Raw genomic sequence first — 8,584 nt, 5'->3', positions numbered from 1 at the left:
ACCCATGGACACATACAATCACATTGGAGAGATCAGTCTGTGATCAGTTGCTAAATTCAAATCTAATTTTCCAAAATGACTGCCGATGAGCCACAGAAAGGCTGCCCCCACTTTGAATGTTATCCCTCGATTGAACGGACATTATCAGCGGTTATCAGCTGATAGATATGGTAGACTCAGAAGGCTACTGAAAAGGCTAATAAACTATACTAATAGAGAAGACTTCAGATCCAGATCTGTTTTTACATCACTGTGACAGTTGGGTTTAGGGTTTGGGTAGGGGTAGATGTTAATAAAATACAATTCATTAATTAATTCATTTTCTTTTTGGTGTAGTCTCTTTATTAATCAGGGGTCGCCACAGCGAAATGAACCACCAACTTATCCAGCATATGTTTTACACAGCCTATACCCCTCTAGCTGCAACCCAACACTGGGAAACATCCACACACTCTTAAATTTACACACATACACTATGGCCAATTTAGCTTATTCAATTCGCCTACTGCATGTTTCGCTCTCCCTCATCATCCACCACTCAACACACCTGCAATCACCACACACTATATATACAGTACTCAGCTCCTTCATTTATTCACCGGCTGAAATTGACGTTAGATGGTTCACCTCATCAACTCTCCCTTTTGTGTTCCTCTGTGGATGTCCTTCTTTTGCCTTGGATGCAAGCACAACTGCTAAAGGGACTATTCTTGACTGAGCTTTATGGAGTTTGACTGAAGATCTGAGCTTTGACATTGGAACTGTGTGTGAGATCGCTCTTCCTCTGCTACACCACTTACCAGAGGTGGGTAGTAATGAGTTACGTTTACTTCATTACATTTACTTGAGTAAAATTATTGGGTAACGAGTACTTTTAAGGATGTGTACTTTTACTCTTACTCAAGTAAATTATTAGATTTGGCGGCGTTCCTCCATCACTGCCAAGTGATAATAAAGATGATCCATGTATATTGTTTGCAGGCGAGCCAGTGGCGCAGTAGGTAGTGCTGTCGCCTCACAGCAAGGAGGTCGCTGGTTCGAGCCTCGGCTGGGTCAGTTGGCGTTTCTGTGTGGAGTTTGCATGTTCTCCCTGTGTTCAGGTGTGTTTCCTCCGGGTGCTCCGATTCCCCCACAGTCCAAAAACATGCGGTACAGGCAAATTGGGTAGGCTAAATTGTCCGTAGTGTATGAGCATGTATGTGTGTGTATGGATGTTTCCCAGAGATGGGTTGCAGCTGGAAGCACATCCGCTGTGTAAAACATGTGCTGGACTAAGGGACTAAGCCGAAAAGAAAATGAATGAATGAATATCTTGTTTGCAAATATCGCGAGGCACCGCATTGAGAGGTTGTGTCGCAAGAGGTTGCTATAGAGATACTTGACAATTTTATTTGACATTTTATTTGACGTATACAGATGAGCGCGGGCCTGTTGGAATAATGGCTGAAGTCTAGGAAGACGTGCGAGTTTATACTGTGGTCCCACCATGTCGCTATCTGTGGTTTCGAGAAGTGCGGTCACGCTGTCTTTGCAGTGAGTTTATCGGACAAGGTCACCCGGCCTCAAGTTCAGTCAATGCTTTTACTCCAAGATGTCAACAAGAATAATTTCATAATGCGATGCGATCGAACTGACATCACAACATATACATGAAATCCAGCTCAGACTTGAAAAACACACGTAGTAGTAAGTGGCAAAATTATCCATATTTTTTAGACCTTATTAATGGTAACTATGGGAAGACTAAAGAAAGTGCTGTTTAATGGAATAACTTATTAGCCCTGCACACATTAGTCATTTAACCATTAAAAATATAACATTTAAACATTATTTTACATATAATTGCTTTAACAAAGATTTTTGCAATACATTTCTATAGTTTTAAAGATTTCTTTTATCTTTGCCATGATGACATTACATAATATTTGTCTAGACATTTTTCCAAGACAGTAATAGATATTTAGTCACCTTAGAATTATAAGGTTCTATGTGACATTTTTGTCAAAATTAAGTTTTTGGCATATTCATACCTTTTTTTTGAAAATTAATTGCGATTTAATCGCGATTAATCACATTTAAAAGACTGAAATTTGTAATTTTGGCTAATCAAATGTAAAATTTATGTAAACGCTAGACAAAACTATTTATATTAAAAATATAGTTGTTTATTAGAATTTTTGTTTAACTTGTAACACTAATTTCTACATTTAAACAACATACCCACAATAAACCATCAAGAACCTGGCTTGACAGCCATATTTATTACAAAAATAAAAACACAGGCAACAGGAGGTAAAAAAAAAACAGTTTATTGCGTTAATTTTTTAAACGCGTTAAATTTTTCAAATTAATCGCATGCGTTAACGTAATGAATTTAACAGCATGAATTTGATATATATATATATATATATATATATATATATATATATATATATATATATATATATATATATATATATATATATATATATGAAACATGGACACCAACACAACTACACTCTCTCTCTCTCTCTCTCTCTCTCTCTCTCTCTCTCTCTCTCTCTCTATATATATATATATATATATATATATATATATATATATATATATATATATATATATATATATAAACCGGAGCACCTGGAGAAAACCCACGAGAACATGGGGAGAACAAGCAAACTCCACACCGAAATGCCAACTGACCCAGCTGAGACTCTAACCAGTGACCTTCCTTTTGTGAGGCAATCGTGCTACCCACTGCGCCACCGTGACACCCTAAAATACAATTAATGGGAATTTAATAAATAATTCTCGTTTACTTCCAGCCACAGCTGTATGTGATCTATAGCTGATTAACCATGTAGATGGATAATAACAGCCTTCTGAGCCTCTCAGTAGGCGCAAAAAGCCCCTACTGGCTCATATCCATCATCTGATAGCCACTGATAATGCCCATTCAATCGAGTGATTACATTCAAATTGGCTGAAGACAAATGCATAGCTTGTCGAAGATCAAAATCTCTGTTTTCAATGAAAAAAAAATGTCTGAATACACCTGTTTACCAGAAAAATGAAACCTTTGTGTTTTGTAAAATACATGCTAATGTCTATGGAAGATGGCAATAGTTTAACACGTTCTTTTCAACAGATACACACTGTTTTCAAGTTATTCTTAAAGGATTGAATCAAAGCTAAAACTAAAACATTTGAAGTTCGAAAGCAGAAAACTGATTTAGAGTTCCGCTCCCTTTGAGTTTGACTTGAGTTAACTTTAAACATCTTTGTTGACATCAAACAGCAACGTTACAAACTGCAAGATCCTAAAAATGTAAACAGAAAACATCATAGGAACCATTTAAATAAACGTTTTCCTTACAAGAATTTTAAAACAGTATGTGTACACAAAAATAAGCAGTGGCTGACCACATTAAATGTAACTTAAACTTGTCCAGTGTATGCAGGCAGTTCCTCACCAAAGAAAGCCGAATTGTCCATCTGATCTTTTGTTGTTCATCAAAGTTCTTGTTAGACAGCACTTTTATGGAACTATGCTGTTATAGTCTTGAAAATTAAAGAAAGATTTGTTGTATGTACATTTGTCTACTGCAAAATCACTTTAGAGTAAGACAGCTGGAAATTGCACCACATGGAGCAAATCAAAGTTTAATGATACAAGTTTCTTTTCTAAAAGTATACTTATAATTCTGCCATCAATTTTTGGAGCTGGTCTGCTCTGGAGTCTTGTAGTTTAAATTACATATAGAGAATGTATAAAATAACTGGGTATCTGATCCATATCCAACTCTCATTTTGCTTCGTGTATTATTAGTTGAAAAAAATGCCTGTCACTTCTTCATTCACCAGCTTTGGTAATAATGATTTTCTAACATGGGGGAAATCAATTTATCCCCTCCATTTTTCTCTCCAGGTAGCGGAACAAATAATAGCCTATGCATCATACACTGAGCCATTTTCAGCCAGACTCTCTCTTAACCAATCCTTTTATTAAGCCCTGGATGTTCTGATCACTGCACACCCAAATTTATGGGTGAATTCAGTCTGAAGCACAATCCCTAATGCATGGTGCTTGTTTTGAAACTATATTTATTTTCTGAAAGCTCACATTTATTGAGCTTTCAGCATCCGACACATTAATGGATATCTGAGTGATACGTGAAACTAGCATTGCAATTCAGCAGATCATTTACTTTGGACACAAATGTGCAGTTTAGTGACCATGATATAGGTATTTTTTGGGTATATTTTGTGGAATCCTTTATTTTTCATCACACTGGTTAGTATTACAGTCACAGTTCTGTCTGCTGTAAGTTTTCAAATTTAATAAAATTTCAATTACCGGGACCTTTATTATGCACTGCTACTATGCAGCCTGTCTAAGAAGATCTTACAAAAGCACAATCTCCATCTATATAGGTACAAAGCTGTTGAAGTAATTTCAATTTCAATTATTTTCCAATTACTAAAAAAAAAAAAAAAAAAAAATTAATTGTGTATGAAAAGCTAGGCTAAATTATTTTTTATTTAAAAAACATATCTGCATATGACGATGATGATTTTTGAATTTACTTTCACTTTTATATTATCTTTATTTGAAAATGTATAATTTATTAAAGTAAATGACATTTTATTTGTATTTATATATTTAATCTCTATTTTTGACTTTTTGTTTGTAAAAAAAAAATAAATCATTAAAAGTATCATTTACAACAATAAATAAAAAAAATCTAACTTTTTACCAAAACCATATCTGTATTGTTATACTCTATCACAGGCAATTGTCTGGAATTTTTTAATTTTTTTACTGAGGTTACACTGCTAATTAAAGTAACTTATGCCGTTTGCAACCAGTAGTACCACACAAGAACATAACCAGTGAACTATACCAATTTATAAGCCCAAGTTTAGCAGTTTTAAAGGACAAGTAAAGAAAACGTGTTAGTTTTCAGTTTTTGTTATTGTTGTTGTAGTTGCACGGTTGTGCCAGCAGGTATCTTTGTCATACTTTATTTCTAGTGTATCCAAACAGTAAATCTAACTATTAGCTATCTTTTATAATAGCAAATTTAAGTATTCTCTGCAGATTCAAGGAAGCAAGACAAAGATGTCAAAACTAGCTTAATATATGAGATCCTTTTATGCTTCATGTTTATTACTATTTCACTATATATGGTCACAAAAAAAAGTTTGTTACCTTTTGTAGTTTTGCTTTCCTCCTATTTTCTTCTTGTTTCAGCCCCTTTGGGTAGCTTCGCTTTATTTTAGTTTTGTTTATTATTTACAGGTCGACTGTCAATCACTTCGAAGGTTCTGTAGATGTACAGTGTAGTGAAGTAAATAATGGAATAGTCCAAAGGTGGTGGTGTTCAGGGGTGTCGCTCTTACCAATTGCTAATGGTTAGTCTGATGTCCACCTGACATCTGCAAATGTGCAATTTGGCTGTCATTAAAACGATGGCAAAACATTATATTACATAATTTTTTTATATTATATTTAAATATATTTGTAAAAGAGGTAAAAAGATTTAAAGAGTGACCAGCAGCATTCATTTATAAAAGAAACATCAACAACAAAAGGGCAAAAAGGCATGTATTTCGCAAAGGTTGAGGCCTACATGTGCGTATTGCTGAATAAGCCACTGTAACACCTGTCATGTGTCATGTTCATATGGTAAAAGATATTTCGTTTTGGGTTTCAGTGGCAATAGCTGGATCTTCTAGTTGAAATTCACCCGCCTTCATTTTTGGGTGCAATGCTCATATTTCACAATACAATCAGCATCTGATAGATAGTTTGCACCCTTCTTTTCCAATAATCCATTACACTTAGATGTACATCACAATATGAGAAAAAAGATCAGTTTCATCAAGCCTTTATATTTACACTCTCTCCTCCTCTCTCCACATCTCTCTCTCTCTCTCTCTCTCTCTCTCTCTCTTTCTCTCTCTCCATCATCCATCTATCAAACCCAAAAGCTACTGGCCTGGCTTGAGTTGAGTCCAATTCATCACAGTTAAGCAGATTACAGACAAACCATCCTTACCTCCCCTTCATCTACATTTGAAGTTAATTACCCACAATGGTTGTTGAATCCTCAGTGGCCACTGACTCATGTGAAATCACATGAAGATAATGGTCAGGAAAGAGAAGAGTAATCATTGTGATTACTGACAGTTTTATTGTGAAGTGCTTGACTGCACTGCATCGCTGCTCTCAGAGGACAGATCATGATCAAGCCAAATGTGCTCTTGAGCTGTTTTATATCAGATACCCCGGCAAACATGCTCCTGCAGGGCCCTTGCTGGCTTTTTGCAGATACTGTGAGGTGCGACCAGCAAACACTAAATCTAAACAGACCCAATGCAGTGTAGCCTAGGTACCAATAGCTGCATACTCACTGTGGGTTCTGTATAAGTAGCCTACAATAGCATACAGCCCACATAAATCCAATAAATGCCTGGTGTGGGCTAATCTATTCGGGCCCAGAGTAGGCTGCGAGAGCAAAGCCCTTGTGGGTTTGTTCAATAGCAAAATGTTGGCCCATTAGTATTGACCAAATGAGTAGCCCTCACTAGAACTATACTTGATAGCCCTTGGCCCTTGATAGGCAGGTGCCCCTTTGGTTTGAAGATGAACATTTAAAATGGTCCCTCCCCTTATTTGTGTGTATTTAAGACTTGTATATGAGTGACTGTCACTCAGAGGCATGTTTATCATTTTATTTCACTAAATATTTTCGTATATGTATGTCTTTAAGACCAGTGTGGAGGAAGACCAGAACTCTAACAGCAAGCAGGAAACAAAGTTCCGAGAGCAGCATGGCCAACTTAATAGATTTTTAGACTGTTTTAGGGTATGGCACATTGAGCTGTATGCTTTCAACAGACTGGGTTTCTTGCTTTATTGTGTTGTTTGGGAATACACATGGTACAGTACATTTTGTTATATTCTTTTAATACTTACAAACCACTCACACAAGTAAAATCTGACCTATTTTAAACATCGTTACCTGCTATTGAGGCTGAAGCCCAGACAGCAGACCTTCATTGAATCAACATTGAATCCACAGTGAAAAGGGTGAAGCTTCAACAATGCATTTTCCTCCGGTTTGCTGCCTCAAATAATGTTTTTTTTTAATGATAGAAACAAATTTAAAAAAAGACACATTAATGAAGTTAATTAAGTGATTAACTGAGTGATATTGAGAATTGATGCTAAACATCTCTGTTAATAAGCAGTTTTGTTTTTTTTGTGTGTGTGATTCTGCTGGTAACAGCAGGTGTTCTTAAATTCTCAGTAACACTCAATTGGTCCAAGTCGTAAATAAAGCCAGAGGCTGGAATGGTATTATGAAAATAAATAAATCCAGATGTATAATGGCTGAACTGAAAAGTATTCATACTGAAACACATTTTTTGTTGTTGTTGTAGATCATAGTGCAGACACAATGTGGACCTAGTGAGGGTTTCCCTTGGGCTAGGTGAACTCTGCTCACTGCATGGGCCAACAGTAAGTGGTCAACGTTTTGCCAGTGTGTTTTGATTGTGAAAGTGTCACGGATGGATAAGTCAAACTTCAGGTTTTCTTCTGTGTTTGGGGCATCTTCATTGTCGTTCATTCTGACATTATGACAGCTGAGACCTTACAGTGTGACATGGGAGCCATGTTCGTGCAGTCTGACATTCAGACAGTGTGAGCCAGGATTATGTTTACACTGCTAATTGAAGAAACGTATGCTGTGTGCAAGCAGTAGCACCACACAATATAAAGTATATAAATACATAATGAGTGAGCTATAACAATTTATTCCAAGACCACGTTCAACAGATTCGAATTAGGTTGTCAAAATGTTGTTGTAGGCAACTGTATGTGAAGAGTTTACATGCAAAGACCTCTAAATAACATCTGAGATGTCCTCTTAAAATTAGCATTTTTCTCAGTCTCCTATATTTATGTTTAGTTGTTTCACTTTAAAGGCAATAAAAATAACTTATTCATCACTATAAAAGTAAAATGACAAAAAGTAAAAGTCCACACACAGAAGTTGGAGAAAAATGCTAATTTTAGAAGAAAATATTAAATGGCATTTAGAGGTTTTTGCAAGTAAATTCTTCGTTTTATAAATTAAGTGAATAGTTTAAGCATTTAAGTATTTTCATAATTTATTTCCACATTTTTTTTTTTTGGATCTTACACCTGGCTGTACTACACCTGTTATGTGTCAGTTTTTCCTCATGTTTCATACTGTATATTTCGTTTGAGTTCCAATGGCAATAGCTGGATCTTCGAGTTAAACTGACAGGCTTGTGAGTTCAGCAGCCTTTATTTTTGGATGCAATGCTCATTTTTTACAATCCAATCAGCATCTGACAGATAGTTTGACAATAACTCATTACACTTGGATGTACAACATAATATGAGAGAAAGCTCTTAATGGACCTTGTGCTGGCAGCCCGCTGATGAAGACCCTTATGCTAATTCCAAGTGGGGCCATTAAGGACCAGCACAGTCTTGTTTACTGTGTGTAAAACCTAATTGTAATGGAAAAATATTCACAATTCAAAAGCATTTTATATATATCCAAGG

Source organism: Danio rerio, chromosome 9 (assembly GCF_052040795.2).
Source record: "Danio rerio strain M-AB ecotype USA chromosome 9, GRCz13ab, whole genome shotgun sequence".
Classification (NCBI taxonomy): domain Eukaryota; kingdom Metazoa; phylum Chordata; class Actinopteri; order Cypriniformes; family Danionidae; genus Danio; species Danio rerio.
The sequence above is the reverse complement of the archived record's forward strand: the minus strand, read 5'-3'. Positions refer to the sequence as shown.